Below are 21,242 nucleotides of genomic sequence, written 5' to 3'. Positions count from 1 at the left end.
ATCAATTCATATTGTGGATACTTTAATTATTTTATAGGTCCAATACTGACAGTGCTTTTCACTTATTCCCAAATTGATTATGATCACAATGCTATGAACTGAATGTTATAGATATTATCTTCCCCATTTTACAGCCAGAGAAACTAAGGCTTAGAGTGGTTAATGATTTGTTTGGGGCCACACAGCTATTTAAATGTCTGAAGAAGGATTCAAATTCAGGTCTCTGACTCTAACTCATGTTCTCTATTCACTGTGGTGGAGGAAAGAGAGCAGTGTTACAAACTGGCAATGAAACTATGTCATTTCAGAAGTAAAGGCTATGGTCCAACACTCCCATTTCTCTTGAAATATATATGAAATCATAAAAGAGAGCATATGCTTTTGTAACCTTGATATGACAAAAGCAAAGGGCAGAGGGACAGCAGTTAGACTGGAAAGAGCCAGGAATTACTCTGGCCTTAAAATGGATGGGATGTAGCAAATTCATATTTTCCATAACACTGAAGTGTCAGGGGAAGCTGAGTTAGACTAAAGGAATGTAAGACAGTGAGTTCCCAAACTGTGGGGCTTTATTTTTTCTTTAGCTTTCCAAACATTCTACTGCTTTGAATCATTTTTACCTTGTCATAAATTAAACCAAGTTTGTGTTTGTGGAATCACTCCATCACCAAAAACAAATATCTACATACATTTTCATGCCTCTAATAGATGCCAAAACACCTACTCAAAGGATTTTCTGCTATGTTTTAACAATATTACAATACATTAGGGACCACTAATAATACTTTAGTGAAATATGTTGGGATAAGAGTTTATAGATTTAAAACTGGAAGGAATTTTAGAGGTAATTTAGTAAAAACCCCTTATTTTTGAAGATGAGGAAACTTAGGCCCCAAATATTAAGTAGCAGAAGGAGGATTTCAACTGATGGCCTTCAGCTCCAAATCTAGCATCTTTACATCACACCATGCTTCCTCCCAAAGAAGACATGTTACTAATGACCTCCACTCCATGTTCCAAAGGGCTGACGATTCAGGTGTGTGAAATATTTCACTTTAATTCTGCTCAAATCAACAAACATTTGCTCAGGGGATGCAAAGACAAAAATGAACAAGAGTCTCTCATCCTGGAATATCTTACATTCACAGGAGAATCTTTCCTTTCCCTCATTCAGCACATCCAATTAGTTGCCGGTCATGTTTATTCCACCTCCGTAAAACCGATCACATCTGTTTCCTTTCCTTCACTAATACCTAATACCTGGACTATTGTAAGAACCTCCTAACTAGACGTCCAGTCTATTGTGTCTTTCCTCTATAACCTATCCTCTGAACAGCTGGCAGTATCATCTCCTTAAAGCAAAAAACCGATCATATCACTCTTTTGCTCAAGAAACTTTAGCAGTATTTATGACAAATTATCAACTTCTCAGTTTAGCATTTAAAGCCCTTCACATTTTTTTTTTGGTGCAGTAGACAGAGTGCTAGATTTGGTGTTAGGAAGATCTATATTAAAATCTGACCTCAGATTTTTACTATCTGTGTGACCCTGGTCAAGTCACTTAACCTTTTTTTGCCTCAATTTATTTATCTGTAACATGCCTTCTTAACTTATTCCTCTAACCAACACTGGCACCAGCAAGTGGGATCCTCAGGAGGTTGTATTGCAATAGCACTTTACTTCATAGGGTTGTTATAAAGATCAAATGAGGTGGTGTGTGTGTGTGTGTGTGTGTGTGTGTGTGTGTGTGTGTGTGTTTATATTCAGGGAACTATTGTGAGTAGATGACTCCTTTGGAGGTAGTGGTCTAGAAATCTAAAGCATCTCTAGGGTTTTGAGGTCTGACACCTATAAGGACAATTTTGCCTATTCAAAGTCTTAATTTAAGGACATTAAGAAAATCAATGTGACGTAGAGTATAGGAGAAGGCAGCTAGGTGGTGCATAGGATAGAACGCCAGGTCTGAAGTCAGGAAGTCTCATCTTCCCGAGTTCAAATCTGGCCTCAGACACTTACTAGCTCTGTGTCCCTTGGCAAGTCACTTAATCTTGTTTTCCTCAGTTTCCTCATTTGTAAAATGAGCTGGAGAAGGAAATGGCAAACCACTCCAGTGCCAAGAAAACCCCAAATGGGGTCATGAAGAATCAGGTACAGGTGAAAATGACTAAATAACAAGAACAAAACTGGGGTTACCTGAAGATCATACTAGGCGTCTCAGACACAGAGCTTTGTGTCGGTCTCTTTTGGGTGATTTCTAGTGCTCTGTAACACATTTGGAGATAGCTTGGGGGATTCCCACGTTAAGGATCACAGCTAAATTTCCCTGTCAGGCTGTCATGCTCTCTAGCTGGTGATTGCCACAAGCTGTAAAGTGAGGAGGGGTAGGGTGGAGTATAGTGAGGGCAAGGAAAGCCAGACATTTTGACCTTTTTGCTGTGAAGTGAGATTGAAGATGCTTGGAAGCACTTATTTTTGGAGAAAGGGCTTTGGATGCATCTGTTAGAAGCTAGGGCACAGAGGTTTGTTCTGGCTGCTTAGTTTATCAACATGTTTTACTTTCAATTGCTTGTTAGTAAATTCCATTTAGCCGATAGAATCGAAGTGAATAAATCCTTTTGGACTACGCTGGGAAGGAAAGCAATATTAAAAGACAGATGGCACAGAGGATAGAATGCGAGATCTAGAGTCAGGAAGACCCAAGTTTAAATCTGGCCTCAGACACTTGCTGTGTGGTCCTGGGCAAGTCACTAAACATCTATCTGCCTGTGAAATGGGGACAATAACAGCACCTACCTCTTAGGGTTATGGTGAAAATAAAATGAGAAAATATTTGTAAAGTCATGAGATAATATTTGCAAACAAGTGGGTAGGGGCACGTAGAAAAGAAAAGTAGGACTTACTTTTGGAAATTAATGTATTTCTTGTCATTGTTTAGTTGTTTTCAGTTGTGTTCAACTCATCACGATCCCATTTGGGGTTTTCTTGGCAAAGATACTGGAGTGGTTTGCCATTTCCTTCTCCAACTCATTTTAGATACGAGGAAATTGAGGCAAACAGGGGTAAGTGACTTGGCCAAGGTCATGTAGTAACGTCGGAAGCCTGATTTGAACTCAGAAAGATGACTCTTCCTAACTTCAGGCCCAACATTCTATCCACTGAGCCATCTAGCTGCAAATACTATCTATACACCTGCATGTATAAACGAGGAAATTAGAGGCTCAGCAAACTAGGGGTTTTTGTTTTTAACTTTGCACATCCTCAGTTTGCACATCCTGGTGTAGCTCAAATTTCAAGTTGGCACTAGATGGTCTACATAGATATAGCACCCCACAGGAGTCAAACCAAACCCCCAATGTGTGAGACCCACATGGGTCCCCAATGTGGCATGTGGAGGGCAAGTGAAGCCCAAGAGCAAAATCTTACCTTAGTCATCTAAGTCATCTATAGTCTTTTATATTCATCTATAATGACTTATAGTCTATAGTTCCTAAGAGTTTCTGTAGTTTAGTTCTTTGGCTACTCTTCCTTCCCCGCAACACACTCAAGTTCAATGCCTAGTCTTGGTTGTTGTCCTTCATTCTCGAAGAGGACCAAAATGACATCACTCAGACCAACATGAGCTCGGAATGCTCTACCACAGGTCGGGCACAAATAGTCCACATTTAGGGTGAATTTTCCAAATTTGAGCATCCTGCGTTTCCTTTGAGCTGTTTCAATTCTGCTTTGTTCATAGAGCACAGCACTTTCTCTGATGTGGGCATGCCATGCTGAGTGGTCCTGTGCCAGTGTCTCCCATGTCACACAATCAATTCCAAAGTTCTTAAGAGAGACCTTGAGAGTGTCCTTGTATTACTTCTTCTGACTACCATGTGAACACTTATCCTGTGTGAGTTCTCCATAAAATACTCTTTTTTTTGGCAAGCCTACATTTTGCATTTGAACAACGGGACCAGCCTATAGAAGTTGTGCTCTCTGAAATGATTCAGTTTCCTGGCATGGAGCTGGTATACTGTCCAGGTTTCACAGGCATACAACAATGAGGTCAGCATAATGGCTCTGTAGACCTTTAGTTTGGTAGTCAGTATAATACCTTCTCTCTCCCACACTTTCCTTCAGAGCCTCCCAAACACTGAACTAGCTCTGGCAATGCGTGTGTTAACCTCATTATCAATGTGTACATTCCTGGAAAGTACACTACCAAGGTAAGTGAACTTATCTACAGCATTCAAAACTTTTCCACTTGCTGTAACCAATGGTTCCATGTATGGATGGTGTGGTGCACCTGTGTTTTCTTGGTGTTAATTGTTAGGCCAAAATTATCACAAGCAAAAGAGAATTGATTCATACTTGGTTGCATCTCAGCTTCAGAGGCTGCATTGAGTGCACAATGGTCTGCAAACAGAAAATCATGCCCCAACACTCCCTCCACTTTGGTCTTGGCTTGTAGCCCTTTCAAGTTGAAGAATTTACCATCAGTGTGGTAGCTGACCTTGATTTTCCAGGTTATATGGCAAGAGGAGGTTATCCCCCAGCAGTTCAAGGATAACTCCATTGTCCATCACTGTAAAGGTAAAGGAAATAAATTGTCCCTGTGACAATCACAGGAAGGGTCTCTCTCTTAGTCATTGTTAGCAAGATTCTTGCTAGAAGGGGCAGCTAGGTGGCACAGTGAGTAGAGCACTGGCCCTGGAGTCAGGAGGACTTGAGTTCAAATCCAGTCTCAGACACTTGACACGTGTACTAGCTGTGTGACCTTGGGTGAGTCACTCAACCGCAAGTGCCCTGCCCTGCCCCCCCCCAAAAGATTCTTGTTAGAGTCCTCCTTAATAGGCTGATCCTTCACCTGGAAGATGGTCATCTTCTACCTGAGAGCCAACGTAGCTTCCGAAAGGGCTGAGGAACAGTCAATATGGTGTTTGCTGCCCAACAACTCCAGGAGAAATGCCAAAAGCAGAACAGAAGTCTGTACACAATGTTTGTAGATCTAACCAAGGCCCTTGATACTGTTAGTTGTGAGGGCTTATGGAAAATTATGTCAAAATTTGGTTGCCCAGAGAAGTTCATCAGCATTGTACATCAATTTCATGATGGCCTGCTTGCCCAAGTTCTAGATAATGGACAATGCTCTTGTGCCTTCACAGTCACCAATGGAGTAAAACAAGGCTGTGCGCTTGCTCCCATGCTTTTTAGCATGATGTTTTCAGCCACGCTGTCAAATGCTTTCATTGAGGATGAGGAATCAAGGTCAGCTACTGCAATGATGGCAAATTCTTCAACTTGAAAAGGCTACAAGCCAAGACGAAAGTGGAGGGAGTGTTGGTGCATGAATGCCTAATCTAGAGATTGGTTGTCATTCAGTAAATCCTTAGGTGCAGTTGAATTAGTGAGTCTGTTTCAATTGCGACTACTGAAGTCCCAGCCTACACACCAAGCTAAGTAGGTGGTCCTCAAGAAGTTGGATTAGATTCCAAAGGCTGGTTTGGAAGTTGCTTTTTGGAACTTTGGATATATTTTCCTTTAGGCTAGTCTACAATAGTTTATTTCAATTTCAATTTCAAATAATTGAAATACTCTGCTGCTATGTAGACAAGAGACCCAAGGATATGCAATCACAGAGTTCATCATTTAGATGTTTTTTTTGTTTTGAGAATTCTGGAAGAGAAAAGCCAGAAGATTTGTTACTTCTTTTTTGCCATGTAGATAGGAAGGATTGTGTGGCACATCTGATATGATCTCCGCTACCCCTCTTCAGTTTCTGAACCTTCAGAGGGGTGCTGTTGCTGCATGGACTGATTGGAGTTCTTTGGTACCTGAGATATTGCCAAGAGCTGAGAGTGATGATTGGTGAGCCAGTTCAATCACCACCACGAGGCCTCTTGTATCTCTGTTTCCATTGTTGGTGAGAGAGCAGCTTTTCATTAAGAGCCAAATTTGTGTGGCTTCTGTTTCTTTCCTTCCCATGAGGAGAAGATAGAGTGAGGAGAAGTTGATTCTCTTCCAGTAGTTGGTTTCATGAGTTGCCAGATTGTTTCTACTTACATAACTCATTGCTTTCCTCTTCCTCCCCCCATTGCCCTTTCTTTATTATCATCTTATTCCACTTTATGTAAAAGAAAATACAGTGGCCATTAGATCCTTGTTTGATATGATTAATGTTGGTGAGGTAGGCAAGGATTAGGGGAGAAGATTTGATTGGATCTCCCTGAAGATCTTAACATTTTATTGTCTCACAGACTCCTCAGTGAAGTCCTTTTCAGAATAATGTGTTTAAATGAATAAAATAAATTACACAGGATTACAAAGGAAACCAGTTATATCAAAATGTTCATATGGAATTTAACAGTATACTAAAGCTAAAGGCTTTATCAGCCAATGAATATTATACAGAAGACTTGGAAGAAGAAAGTAAAAGTGTGCTCTTTATTTCCTTATTTCTTTTTTATAGGGTTACTAACCTAGTAGATTAAGTGATATAGTTTGTCTAAATTTTAGCAAAATACCTGGTTCTTTTCTCCATGGTCTCTCTGTGTGCTGGTGGGTGAATGACCTTGGTTTTGGGTAAAATGCTTGATAACTACTATTTTTGCTATGCTATTTTAGTAAATGCTTTTGCCGAAGAACTGAGATTAAGAAGAAGCACACAGGGGGCTAGAACTCAAAGAGCAGTATCCATCCCCTTTTAGGGAGTCCTACATGCCAGTGTCAATGTGGGTTAGTGTACTGAGTGAAGAAGTCCTTTAGACCTGGATGGAAATAGGTTGCATTTTAGCATTTCTGCAGATATAGTTGAAAAGGCTTGACTGTGTTATTTGCAGCCTTGCAGTGAATTGACTCTTTTCCAGTATGCCACATTGCAGGCATTCAGGACTGGGTTACTTATAATTTTAAATTTCCTTTGAAATACCTAAGTAGTAGTAATTCACAAATACTATGCAACATGATTGTTTTCTAGGTAAGTTCTGGGTAGGATTCTTAGCTGAAGCATTAAATGAAGAGGATCCGAGTGTTGATCTTTTAGTACAATTAAATGAATTTCTCTGTGGTTTTCTATTTCTTTGAGATGAAGATGAGCTTCTTCCATTTTCTACAACTCTATGGAGCAGCCAAGGAATTAATACCCTTGGTTTTAGTGAAGATTCAGAACATAATACATTAAGATGATAGGGATATACTTTTATTATGGCAAATGGGAAGTATTTCTTTTGAAAACAAGGCAGAGTTTGATGTTTCTTTTTTATGTGAAAAATGGTCTATCTTTATGTCTGTGAAAATAATTAGCAAACTATTTTCTCTAACCCAAAAGATTAATTAAATGATCAGAATAACCCCCGACAGGAAGATAAGAGCTATTTTTCTTTTTCTATATTACTTATAGTTTTTGTTTCACAATTGGTATATTTTTCTTTTTAAGTGGGATTTGGTAGATTAGCCTCTGTTTTTTTGTTCTAGGAAATCCACTCGATAACATCAATTATACTTTTCTATGTCTCCACTTCCTCTTCTTTTACTGTCTTCTAAAACCTCTGCAATCTGGTTTCTGACCTCATCATTCAATTGAAATGACGTTTCCCTCAATCCTTATCCTCCTTTTTTAAAAATTTATTTTTTTTTATTTTTAGTTTACAGCACTTAGTTCCACAAGTTTTTGAGTTCCAAATTTTCTGCTCCTCCTCCTTCCCTCCTCCCCCAAGATGGCATGAAATCTGATATAGGTTCTATATACATATCTTCACATTAAGCTTATTTTCACAAGAAGAATTATAACCAATGGAATTAACTATGAGAAAGAAGAAACAAAACCAAAAAAGAGAGAAAAAAAAGACATAGCAAATAGTTTGCCTCAATCTGCATTCAGACTCTGTAGTTCTTTCTCTGGATGGTCCTTAACTGCTCTGCAGCAAACATCTGACACTGTTGCTCACCTTCTCCTCTTGGATACTGTCTCTTGCATACTTTCTTCTCTGGGCTTTCATGACTCAAATCTTTCCTACATATGTCCAATCACTTCTCATTCTCCCTTGCTGGAATCCATTTCATGCCCACTAAATGTGAATGTCCCCGAAGGCTCTGTTCTGATCCCTCTTCTCTTTTTGTTTTATACTATCTCATTATATATATATGTGTGTATATATATATATATATATATATGTATATATGTATGTATGTATGTATAACCCACAGGTTAAATTATCATCCCTATGCAGATGATTCCCAGATCTATGTATCTTACTATTCTCTCTCTTGGGCTAAAAAGTCCCACATTATCAATTACTTTTTGGGCATCTTGAATTTGATAGACTAGTCATTTCCAACTCAACACATCTAAAACAGAACTCACCATCCTTCCCCTCCAAATCTTCCACCTCTTCCACACTTCCTTATAACTGCTGAGAGTACATCCAATCTTGGTATCATTCTTGACTCCTCATTGTCACTCACACGATGTAGCCAAATTGTGTTATTTCTACCTTCATAACATCTTTATATTATGCATCCTTTCCACTCACAGCCATCACCCTCATTGCCTCTTGCCTTGACCACTGTAATAGTCCTCAAGTTTAGTTTTCCTGCCTTAAGTTTCTTCCCACTCAAATCCATCCTCCATTCAGCTGCTTAAAGTAATTTCTCAAAACATATGTAGCCGTGTAAGCTCTGAGGCATCCTTAACCAAACTCCAACTAATAGATGAATCTCAAGGCTGAAGTAAGGATATCTATATCTATATCATCTATTCCCTATCCCTATCTCCATCTCCCTCTCCCTCTCCCTCTCCATCTCTATCATCTCCATCTCTATCTCTATCTATATAGCTATATATCTACATCAGGATTCTATGAGTATTCCTAGAAAAACTGAGGGAATAACTCTCTATTATCATTAGTTAGACCCCCCTACTGGTATACTTCTCTCCTCCCAGACTATTGGTTGAGAATCATTTTAGTCAGCCAGCCTAATGAGCTTTTGGAAAGGGACATTTACTTAGATGATATGATAAAGAATAATTTGTACAAAAGCATCACCTGCCCCCTCCCCCAAGTCTGTTACACACTCTTCCAGAAGTGCCTATCAAGTTTGGAGAGAGTAGGTGCAGGCTTGGAAAGCATATATGGTAAAGGGATCATTGGCAACTACTGGTTACTGAAAGAAAATGTTTCTCACATTTGTAGAGTCCTCAGCAAATTCCCCTTAAGCAAGACAAATCTGCAACCAGTCTGTCTTTGGCTCTCAATGTAGACAATGGCAACAGTGATCTGCTTGGAAGGCAGGAAGTCCAACATCCTCCAGGCTAGGGCTTTTTAACCTGAGGTCTGTGAACATTTTTAAAATTGAGAATTGTATTTCCACAAAACTATCTCCTTTGTAATGCTATGTATTTTATTTTAGACATTTAAAAACATTATTCTGACAAGGGGTCCATAGGATTCACCAGCCTATCAAAGGGGTCCATGACATAGAAAATCTTCTACAACTCATAAAGTGGGGGATGGGAGAAGGAGACTCAAGATTAAGCTAAGGATTCTCCACCCTCACCGGGGTTTTTTGTTCAGGATGTTTAGCAAGAATGCCATGTTTTCGCCAACTTCTGGAATGATCCTTGTTCTAACTTTTTTTGGATAATTTATAAATGATGTCTATCTGTGGCCAAATAGCCTTAGCCTTTCTGAGCATCATACTTGTGCAACATCACTTCTGTTCCAAGGACTTTTCACACTTAGTCTAAAGCCTATGATGAATTAATAATTAGTTACCTTCCCATTCGTCTTATACTTTACTCTCCTCCATGCACAATGGTACTGGCTTATTTGTTGTTCCTCATACATGACACTCCATTTTCCACCTTGTTGCCTTTGAATTGGCTATGCCCCATATCTAGAATGCCCATCCTCCTGACTTCTGTTTCTTAATTTCCCTTGCTTCCTTCAAGACTCAATTCAAATCCCACCTTCTGCAGGAGGCCTTTCCTGTTCCTCCCCATATGCTAGAGTCTTCTCTTCTGAGATTAATCTTCATTTACCCTGTGTAGATCTTGTATGTATCTAACCATTTATATGTTTTCTCTTGAGAATGTGAATTCTTTGAGGGCAGAAACTATTTTTTTGCCTTTCTTCGTATCCCCTGGACTTAGTACAGTGGCTAACATATAATAAGTGAGTAGTAAATCCTTTGTGATTGATTAGCTGGCTCTTATAATTTGTATAATATTACATATCTCTAGCCATATCTACTCCACAATGATAGCAATCTTATCCAGAGACAACTATATTTATACTCACATCAGTAATATTTCTAAGGTCTCTAATATCCTCAAATTTACATTAACAACATTTCTCCCACCCATATACTGCTTTCTAATCCTTGGTAATATCCTTGTTTCCATCCCTCCTACCTCACTACTAGATCTTTATAATAATTATTAATTATTTAAATATTTATTTGATTTTATATATTTATATTATTTATATAATACATCTAATTATTTGAATATTTATTAATTGAAATCTTTGTTTCTAGTCTCTTTCCTCCCTAAACTATGCTTCTCATAGTTGTCAAGACAGTCTTAATAATCAAAATAATGCATGTCTGATCATCTCTCCCCTTTGCTCAAATGCCATCAGGGGTTCCGGCTGCCTTGAATATAAAGTACCAATTCCCTGGCCTCACATTCAGTACCATCCACAATATGGCTCTAGTATCATTTCATTTTTCTCCCCGTCACACACTCTATGTTCCAGCCAAATTGGACTACAAGCTATTCTTTGACCTCATAAACATTTGCCTTCAAACTTCCTTACATTTGTACAAATTATTCCTTGTGTTTGGAACACACTTTCCCCCTATCTCTGATGATTGAGATCGTTTCCCCCATTTAAATACCCATCTTTGGTACCACTTCAGCCTTCAGTATTTCCAAGTGAAACTGAACTCCTTATCTTCCCATTTATTATAGCACTTTGTCTGGCACTCTGAATTTATAGCAAATATCAGCTCCACCTTATCAAATTTTGTGTAAATGTTTTATCCATTAGATGGCAAGCTCCCTGAAGGCAGGAATAATGTCATTTTCATCCATGTATTACAGTTCCTGACACAGTGCTTATCGTAGGATAATATGTTTAATGGATTTTTTTCTGAACTGAAATATTCAATATTTCTTCAACAAATGTATATGTAATGACAGGCAACTGTGAGATAGTGGATAGAGAACTGGCTTCAGAGACAGGAAGATCTGGGTTCAAGTACCACATTTAACACGTAATTACTGTGTCAGTCAACATTTACTAAGTTTCTACTATGTTCCAGCTATGGTGCTAAGTTCTGAGGATGCAAACAAAGTGAAAGACAGTCCTTGTTCTCAAGCTCAGAGATTAATGGGGTAGACAACACACAAACAAGCTAAATACAGGATAAGCTGGAAATAATCAACAAAAGGAAGGCATTAGAATTAAGGGGCATCAGGAAAGGTAAGTCACTTAACCTGTCAGTGCTCTAGATCATTCTCTAAGACCATAAATTGTAAATGTGTGACCTACATTTGTAGAAGGAATTTCTTCATTTGGTATTTCCCTCTAGCAGTGAAATTACAGGTCCAACCTGTCTGTATTCCCATGTATATATAACCTATGAGTCAACAGCCTTAGCTTTTGGTTTACATGGACTGGGTCCAATCTTGCGGGACTGACACCCTCCCCCGCCTCAATCATCTCTCTTTTTTACTCATTATACCCCCCAGCTTTGGGAAATCTCTAAATATAGCTCATGTTTAGGTCTCCATAAATGTGAGTAACAGGGTTCTCAACTTCCTTATAAGCACTCAAGGTAATATTTATGGGGGATGGGACAGTCTTTAGTCTATCCCACAGGAAATGTAGCAAAGGCAAATAACTTGTAGAAAGCCATAAATAATCAATACAACCCTTCATCTCCTGTGATGTCCACTTCCCTTTGGGGTTCTAAAGCCTTCCAGATGTATTGCGTTACCCTGTGGTTTAGGTTTTTTTTTTTTAGAGAGAAACTGGAGAGACAACCTGGAGAGAGAATCTCACCATTCCTTTACCATTAGACATACACTGACTGAATTTAGGGACCAAGTATTATCTATACTTCATATTTCCCTTGGCATCAAATAATGTTTTTCAGTAACTAAGTCTCTAGATTGGGAATAGAATGGTCTATATATACTCATAGGTACTGATTTTTGTATAACAAACTGGAAAGACCTTGAGAAATCATTAAATTCAGTCCACTCAGATTTCACACAGATAATAAGTAGTGCAAATAGGATTTGGACCCAGGTTATCTAACTCTATACCTAGTGCTTGTCCTGAATCTTAGTTTGTATGGGGGAAGGGGGGAAATGAGCATTTATTAAGCACCTACTCTGCACCCCCTAAGAGCTTTACAAATATTATCTCATTTGATTCTTACAACAACCCTGGGAGGTAGGTGCTATTATCATCCTTATGGAAACTGAGGCAGACAGAAGTTAAATGACTTGCCCAGGGTCACATAGCTAGGAAGAGTCTGAGGTTGGATTTGAGCTCATGTTCCTGACATCAGCTCCAGAACCCTGTCCACTACACCACCTAGCTGTCATGGCTAATCACCATACTTAGCCTGTTGTAGGAAATCAAGTATGACAGATAGCATGTATAAGACATTTAAGTTTCCATTTAAACTGGCACTTGAGGTAGTGCCCTGAAGCATAGTATTTTCTTTGGGTCTTTTTTGCTCTTGATGGGAGTTTTTGGATTTGCTAACAAAATGGCTGCCCATGGGATGTGCTAAATGAAAGTCATTACTTCAAGAGTCATGGATTCATAAGAAGCTCACTTGCACATTGTTTAAAGTGGAGTCCTTAACATATTTTTGTGTCACAGACCTCTTTGGCAGTTTGGTGAAGTTTATGGATCCTTTCTCAAAATAGTGTTTGTAAATGAATAAAATAATAAGGTTGCAGAGGAAACTGAAGATTGGTGAAAATAAATAGTATTATTTTTTCCCTAAATTCATAGACCCCTTGAAATCTATTAATAAGCCCTTTTGGGGGTCTGTGGACCCCAGATGAAGAAGGCCTGGTTTAAAGGAACAAACAAAGGCCAAAAATTTTCCAAACATCTGGGGCAGTTAATATATCCTCCCGGAAAGACTTTGTTCTTAAGCAGTTCCAAAGTGCTCTGCTAGTTGGAAATTTCTGCCATCATATAACTTTCTAAATTAGTCCTCTCTTTCAGGCAGAGGGGAATACTGGTCCTCAGAGCCACAGCAAAGTTCTATGTCAATACTTCCTTCCACAGAACAAGATAAACAGGATCAACCTCGCCAGGTTCTTGCAAACTTATTCCAATTGAAATGAGTTTAAAAAATAGCTGCCAGCTGGGAAACCCCCAACAATATGAGAAAGGCTGGATGTTCTTTCTTTGGTTTTAAGACAGGAGTGTCAGTTGCTGTTCATGATGTCTAGAAGGCATATTTAAAAATCATGAGCTTTGAGAGAAATCCTCCAGTAATCAATACCTCTAATCGGAAGTCATTGACGTTACAATTCTGGATTTTGTTTCCTTTGCCATTTTAAAGATTTCTGTGCTAAAACTGTGCTAAGACACTGCTCTGAATATTCATTGTCGACTTTCAGTGCTCTAGGCCATATTTGGAGACTCTCCATACATGATAATGACATAGTTTCTGCCTTCAAGTGTTTTTTTGGTCATAACATTTACATATAAAAATGTTAGGCTTTTAATTCACTTTTAAAAGATAATGATAATATATTTACTACTCTGGGATGACATTTTATTGGAAAATGATTTTTTTAAAAGTATTTCCCCCCATGGCTGAACAACTTGTGATATATGAATGTAATGTGATACTATTGTGCTATAAGAAATGATGGGCAGGTGGATTTCAGAAAACCTGGAAAAGCTTACATGAACTGATGTTAAGTGAAGTGAGCGGAACCAGGACAACATTGTGCACAGTAACAGCGACATTATGCAATGATCAACTATGATAGACTTAGCTCTCCTCAGCAAGACAATGATCCAAGACAATTCCAAAAGATTCATGATAGAAAATGCTATCCACATCCAGAGAAAGAACTATGGAGTCTGAATGCAGATTGAAGCACTATTTTCACTTTTTTGGTGGTTTTCCCCCTTCGTTCTGTTCTTTCACAACATGACTAATGTTGAAATATTTTTAATATAATTGTACATGTATAACCTATATCAGATTGCTTCCCATCTTGGGGAGGGGCAGGGGGGGGGAGAGGAAGACTTGGAACTTAAAATCTTATTTAAAAAATCGATGTTGAAAACGATCTTTACATGTAATTGGAAACAATCAAATACTATACAAAAGCCCCCCCTCCCCAATTTTTGCTGTCAAAAAGTATTGCTGTGAATATTCTTTCATATATGGGACTTTTCATTGTGTCATTGACCTTTTTGGAATATATGCCTAGTTGTGGGATCACTGAGTCAATTCTTTTAAATTCTTTTTTATTTTTTTGAGTCAATTCTTATGAATAGTTTAGTAACTTTATTCATATAATTGCAAATTATTTTCAAAAGTGGTTGAGCCTGTTCACAGTTCTCCTAAAAGTGTATTAGTATAGAAGAGGCTTCCTTTAAAGGGAACATATAGAAACTTACAGGAAATACTGTTTCCATTCTTATTAGAAAATCCTTGGTCCTTCTACCAATTTGGGGCCAAATGGACCTCTAGCATAACCTTCCTACACCTTAATTCCTGGGTCTGCCTACATTTAAAAATAAGAATTAGCTTGGCATTTCACTTCATATGCCAGTGAATCTGCAGATGAGCAACCTCAGCTTGTGTGGAATTTCTCAGCTGGTCCTTGGTGTCTGGCTGTCCTACTTTCTACATAGTTCTTAGGAACATGACTAACTACTCTGTAAAACTCACTGAATGTTGATGTCCCTATCTTTTGTGAAGCAGCTGAAAACTCATGAAGTGAGTTAATGTGCTGAATTAGCTTGTCCTCTTCTCTTTTGCATCAATAAATCCCAGGCTGTACCTTGTAGCTGCCAAAGCCATCATTCTTCCCTTCATATGAACAAAGACAGGTAGAAACGGGCTTCTCTTTATTTTTAGGATTTGGACAAATAAAATTGGCAAAATGTAATAACAGGTTTAGAAATCTCAGTTCTCCAGTCACTTCTCCTCTTGCTCAACGCCTCACTTAGGCACCTTAGGTCACCTGAAAGACTTAAGTGGAAATGACTTTCCCTTTAGGCTTCCCCAGAATAGGGAAGATCAATAGTCTTTTGTTGACAATGAATTCCTTGACTCAGCACATAACAGCTTTTATTTTGTGTATCACCCTAGTGACCATTGAAAGGTCTTTTCTTTCTCTTCTTGACCTTTTTTGTATATCATTTTGTGATCAATAATGATGATGATGATGATGATGATGATTAATAATAATAATAATAGCTGGTATTTCTGTATTGCTTTAAGATTTGAAAAACTTACAGGTTATCTCCTTTGATCCTCACAACAATTTTGTGGTATAGGTGCTATTGTTCTCTCCACTTTACAGATGAGGAAAATGAGGCAAACAGAGACTAAGTGACTTACAACTAGTAAGTATCTCAGGCAGGAATTGGATTAGGGTTTGTGACTCTAATTCCTCTAAAACTTGTTGTTTGAACAAACCTTTCACCAGCAAAGTCATTGATAATTGGTAGTGCTTGCCAAATCTTGGCACCATTTTGAAAAAATTGAAAACTGTAATAGAACCCTGTTATAACATGACTGTTAATGTGAAATTCTATATACCACAGATGCAATCAATCCTTATCATCTTCCTTTATCTCTCTGACAATCAGACAGACAGGAAGAGAACCAGGAGGGAGAACTGTCAAGGGAAGGAAAAACCATCCAGAAGGAGGGGGGTGGTCAACAACGTCAGAAGCAGAGAGATCAAGGAAGTTGATAAAGGCTGAGGAAGGGCCATTGGATTTCAGCCTCAATTTCTTTATCTGTAAAATAAGGGAATGGGACTATATGGCTTCAGAAGTTCCTTGTAACTCAAGAACTGTGAATTATAGGATGGTAACATTGGAGTGAGTGATGGAGTCAGGAATCTGATCATAAGCAATTGAGATGTGAAGAAGAGGCAAATTCAACAGGTAATTAAGCACTTGGTTGGCTGGCAACACCACTATATGGAGCCATTGTATAAGGGTTTATGGCATTGAATGTTATCAACATAAACAAACAAAAGAGGGAAACCAGGCAACCAGGAGGTCAAGGGCCTTGCATCCATGAAATATGTAACTTAGTTGAAGGAACTGAGCATAGCCTAGAGAAGAATTGATTTGAGAGTGGGAGTAGGGAGGGAGAAATATGGTGGTTGTCCTCAAGTGTTTGAAAAGCTAGAATATGAACAAGGGATTAGACTAGTTTTCTTTGGTCCCAGAGGGAAGAACCAGTATCAACAGGTAGAAATTGCAAAGAAGCAAATTTAGGCTTGATATCAGGAAAAACATCCTAATAATTAGAGTTGTCCAGCAATGGGATGGGCTTCCTAGAGGTGGTGGGTTTCTTGTCACTGAAAGTCTTCAAGACCAAGGTGGATAACCAGCTGTCAGGTGTGTCATAGCAGGTGTTCATTTTATGTATGTGATAGACAAGACAGATGGCCCCTAAAGTCTCTTCCAATACTAAAATTCTGTGATTCTGTCAAGGATCAATTTAACTAATTATTTTTGATTAGTATAATAATTTATATGGCAGCTAGGTGATGCAGTGGATAGAGCACCAGGCCTGGAGTCAGGAAGATCTGAGTTAAAATTTGGCCTCAGATATTTATTAGCTGTGTGATCCTGGGCAAGTCATTTAACTCTGTTTGCCTCAGTTCCTCATCTGCTAAATGAGCTAGAAAAGGAAATGGCAAACCAATCCAGAATCTTTGCCAAGAAAACCCCAAATGGGGTCACAAAGAGTCAGACACGACTGAAATGACTCAACAACACCAACAACAATAATTATTTTATATCATAGAGAATGTTCAGACCTTAAGGCAAATAAAATCATATAGATAGGACCTTGAGGTCCTATCCTCTACTTCCAAACAGACTATTCAAGACAATAATTACCTATTGTAGTAAAGATCAAAAAGGAAGGTGATTTCTTGGCCTCTGCTCTATTTTCGTGAATTAACTTTTCCCCTCATGTTTACATGGATCCTCTCTATGGCTTCAGCTTAAATCCATATTCCTTTACAAGGTAGATGAGAATAGCTGATTTTATTACCTATCTTCACATACTTTCATACAATGGTAAATTTTTCCCAAAGTGCATATGAAATCAGTTTTCTGAAACTCAGAATATATGAGTAATACAATTCCTTTCTTATTCTCTATTAATGAGTTATCATGAGCAACTTTTGTCCTTCCATGAAGGATTTTCTCTGTAACAGTGTGATAAATTTCTGGCAGAAGCCGAGACAACAGCAGATGATCCCTACTGGAGTAAATGCCTAAACCATGCATGAAGTTGGTCTGAAATACAGCTTGCCAATGGCTGACATCTGTGTTGACAGCAGGGCAAAGTAAGGCAGTAGAACAGCCAGGCTTAAGTAGCAAGAAAAATTTCTTTCCTCATATAAGTATCATTTGTCAAGGACTCATGTGGAAAATCTCTGAATGCAAGGAATATAGTATTCAAATTCCTATGGTTGGTAATAGGGCTAGGAGTAATAGGGCTGCTGCTACCCCCACCTTGTCTTATGATGCTCAATGGCACACTAGAGAGGGGACTGATGGAGTTTATTCATTTGGAACACAATACAGGTACATTTAAAGAGAGATAGCAACCTTTTCATTAATATTTTTCATTTTGGGAAATGGTGGAAGTATAGTGACTTGCTCAGGGTCACATAACTAAGTAAGTGTCTGAGGTCATATGATTTAGAAAAAAAGAAGAAAAGCTGACAGAGATAACACCCATAACAGAAATATGTGCTTGCTCTTCTATCATGAGGTTCCAGAAGCACCTTGAAAGCGATTAGCCATGGAGATGGACAACTACAACAACCCAAAGTCAAATTTATGGTAATTAACTGTCATCGACAGCTTTAACTAAAACACAAAAATGTCTCCTCCATGTCAGGCATCAATACTGATCAATACTGTACTAATATAGTTTACTGAATGAAAGCTTTTAGCTAGATGTGGTATCTCATAGGATCATAGAATAACGGAAGAGACCCTAGAGGTCATATAGTCCACCCTTCTCCCAACCCCCATTTTGTAGATGAAGAAACTACAGCTCAGAGAGTTTAAATGACTTTCTCAGTGTCACACATTCAACTCTGGCAGAGCTAGAATTTGAGCTCAGGTCCTTAAATTCTTCCTCCTTCTATCTCTCTACCTTCTTCTCCTATTTCTATAATTGTCCCCACATCTGGATAATGGGATCATGAAAAGTCAGACACTATTGAATGGCTGAACAACAACAAAGAGGGGTCTTTCTGACTCCAGGCCCAGCACTCTATGCACTGCATCACCACCAATGTGAAGATACACAAGTATAATGGAAGATGAATGAGACCATTTCATATTGACCCCAGGGGGTAGTGGGGTAGTAGGTTCTCCTTTTTTGAAGGTCTTTGAGAAAAGACTGGATTACCATTGTTGGGTATATCACAGGGGGAGGTTTCATTTAGTTTTGGATCTGATGGCCTCTGAAGTCTCTTTCAACTCTGAGATTCTGTTATAATGATTGGTACATAGTAGACATTTCAGATCAATTTTCAGGTATAATTAGATAATTGACTCCTTGGAGGAAAGGTAAAAATAAATCCCAAATTAGAAGAAAGCATGAAGATAATATTACACTACATGTGAGACTATAGCGACTCCCACCTAGCCTATTTAAACAAGTCAGTGGCTCTTAAAAATGTGTAATGGATAAAACCATAGACAATGATTTTGCCTAACATCATTTCTTAGAGAAGTTTAACCAAATGTTGCTGCAATGAGGTGACTAAAGGAGCCCAGAAATTGTTTTAGGTGACAAAAGCTTAATCTCCCCTCCCCCCACCAAAGGAGAGACATGGCAGCCAAGGGCAATACCAGTTTAATCTATAAATTCATTTGCAGAACATAATGGAGGATGAAAAAATTCAAGCCATACCACCACAAAAATAGTGAAAAATTGTGGAAGATACAGGGAGTTTTAAAGGTGTTTCCTGAGAGGTGTGGCTAAATTAAATCATCTTGACAACATTTGCAGATGAAACTTTTAGGAAGAAAAAAAAAGATTGGAAATCTACTTACTCAACAAATAATAAATGATTCTAAGGTTGTTCCTTGACACAAAATTCATAATTTTTAACATATTTTTGATATTCTCCTGATGATGTTTAATAGTTGTATATCATATACCACCAGGATCTTAGAAGAATCAAAATTATGGTTAACTCAAGGAACAATGGAAAGATGAATGGTGGTTTTAAGTCAAGAGCAGCATCTTACCAAAGATTACTAGTGTACAAAAAGTGGCCTAAAAGACAGTATCAAGAACAGGCGTAATGGAAAAGGTAGGCAAATGGATCGCCCAAATGGGGCTATTCCAAATATTGGCACTACCATGATATCAAAAGAATCAGAGGAAAGCTAATAAGCAAGATGGGTGATTCCTCCATATAGGAATTACAGAAAGACTTTGATTAAAGCCTCATAGGATGGAGGGGTAATAATCTGCAGGAATAGAGGAGTATCCATACAGATGTCTCATGCATCCATCACAATAAAACATGTACTATATCACAAATACTGTAATGAGCATTTAAGTGGGCAGCAAATCAATATTTTTCTCCCATAACTTCAATCCATAGCTTTGGAACTATAATAGATAACTTTATAATTTTTTTAGATAATGGAATAATCCTGGGGTTTAAAACCATAAAAGAACACTTTTTTGAATAAAACACTTTGAAGAAATTAAGAGACCCCTTTGAGGAGCTAGTTAGATGTTACAACTGTTAGTTATAACTGTAGTAGTGAGAATTTTTTAAAAACATGTTGCCTATAAACAATGATCCTATTAAATTGACCTGGTATTTCTGGAAACAAAAGTTAATTTATGAAAACACCAGTGTTTTAAAATGACTTTAAAGTGAAAATTATTTATTTCTTCAATAAGTGTTTATTAAGCATTAAAGACATGGGAGACACTAGTACTGGACCTCCCAGCATGGTGTGCCTGCATCAAAAAAGACACTGTGCTTTATGAGCAAAGCAGAATTACAGTAGCTCAAATGAAACATAAGATGAGCAAATTTAGAGACATCTCTATTTCAAATGCTCATATGTACTATTTGCGACAGATCTGTGGTAGAGCTTGCTGAGCTCATATTGGTTTGATCAGTCAAAGTCAGTGACACTGTACCTCGATCCCAACATAATGATGTTTTTTTGGCCCTCTTTAAGCAGGAAGGACAACAACCAATTAAGCATTAAGGTACAATATATTGTGCTAGAAATTTGGAGATAAACAAAATAGTGTTTCCTCTCAAGCAACTTGCACTCTGAACTACAATTCTTGAATTGGTGAATATAGACTCCTTATGAGTAGGGATTGTTTCATTATTTGTATCTGTATTCCTAGTGTCTAGAACAGTACCATTAAGCATTTTAGAAATACTTGTTGATTGATTGAAAGCTAACACTTAAAGTTTTTTTCTTAAGATTTGCTTTTTTATTTAAAAAGTTTCAACAAAACTTTCAAAAGTTTTAGCTTTAAATAAACTTTTCTTTTTCAATTTGGTCAATTACAGAGATGTCACAGGAAAAGTACATATCCTACATAAAGAAATTAATTGATTTTCTCAGACTCTCATTACCACTGGCCAGCTGTTTAGTAACGGAAGAAAAAACATCCATTTCACAGAGTCACCTAGGTCTGGCCCTGCAGGAAGCTTTTATACTTACCGAGTATATCTTACCTTACAAAACATGAGAAAGAAGCCTTAGAAGACACTTAAGGCTGCAATTCTCTATCTTAAGTTTCCTATTTGAATTCCATATTTTATTATTTAATATTTTTTAGTTTTCAGCATTGATTTCCACAAGATTTTGAGTTACAAATTCTCTCTCCATGTATACCCTCCCCCCACTCCAATCCAAGATGGCATATATTCTGATTGGCCCATTCCCCAGTCAGCCCTCCCTTCTGTCACCCCACTCCCCCCTCCATCCCCTTTAGCCTTA

General features: G+C 38.1%; 1 protein-coding gene across 1 annotated transcript in view; it reads right to left on the bottom strand.

Annotated features, from left to right (window-relative positions):
* Positions 1-21,242, bottom strand: part of RHOJ (ras homolog family member J) — a 139,629-nt gene that overhangs the window by 76,386 nt on the left and 42,001 nt on the right. The window lies entirely within an intron of this gene.

This window comes from Trichosurus vulpecula, chromosome 8, assembly GCF_011100635.1.
Source record: "Trichosurus vulpecula isolate mTriVul1 chromosome 8, mTriVul1.pri, whole genome shotgun sequence".
In the NCBI taxonomy this organism is placed as follows: domain Eukaryota; kingdom Metazoa; phylum Chordata; class Mammalia; order Diprotodontia; family Phalangeridae; genus Trichosurus; species Trichosurus vulpecula.
The sequence above is the reverse complement of the archived record's forward strand: the minus strand, read 5'-3'. Positions and strand labels throughout refer to the sequence as shown.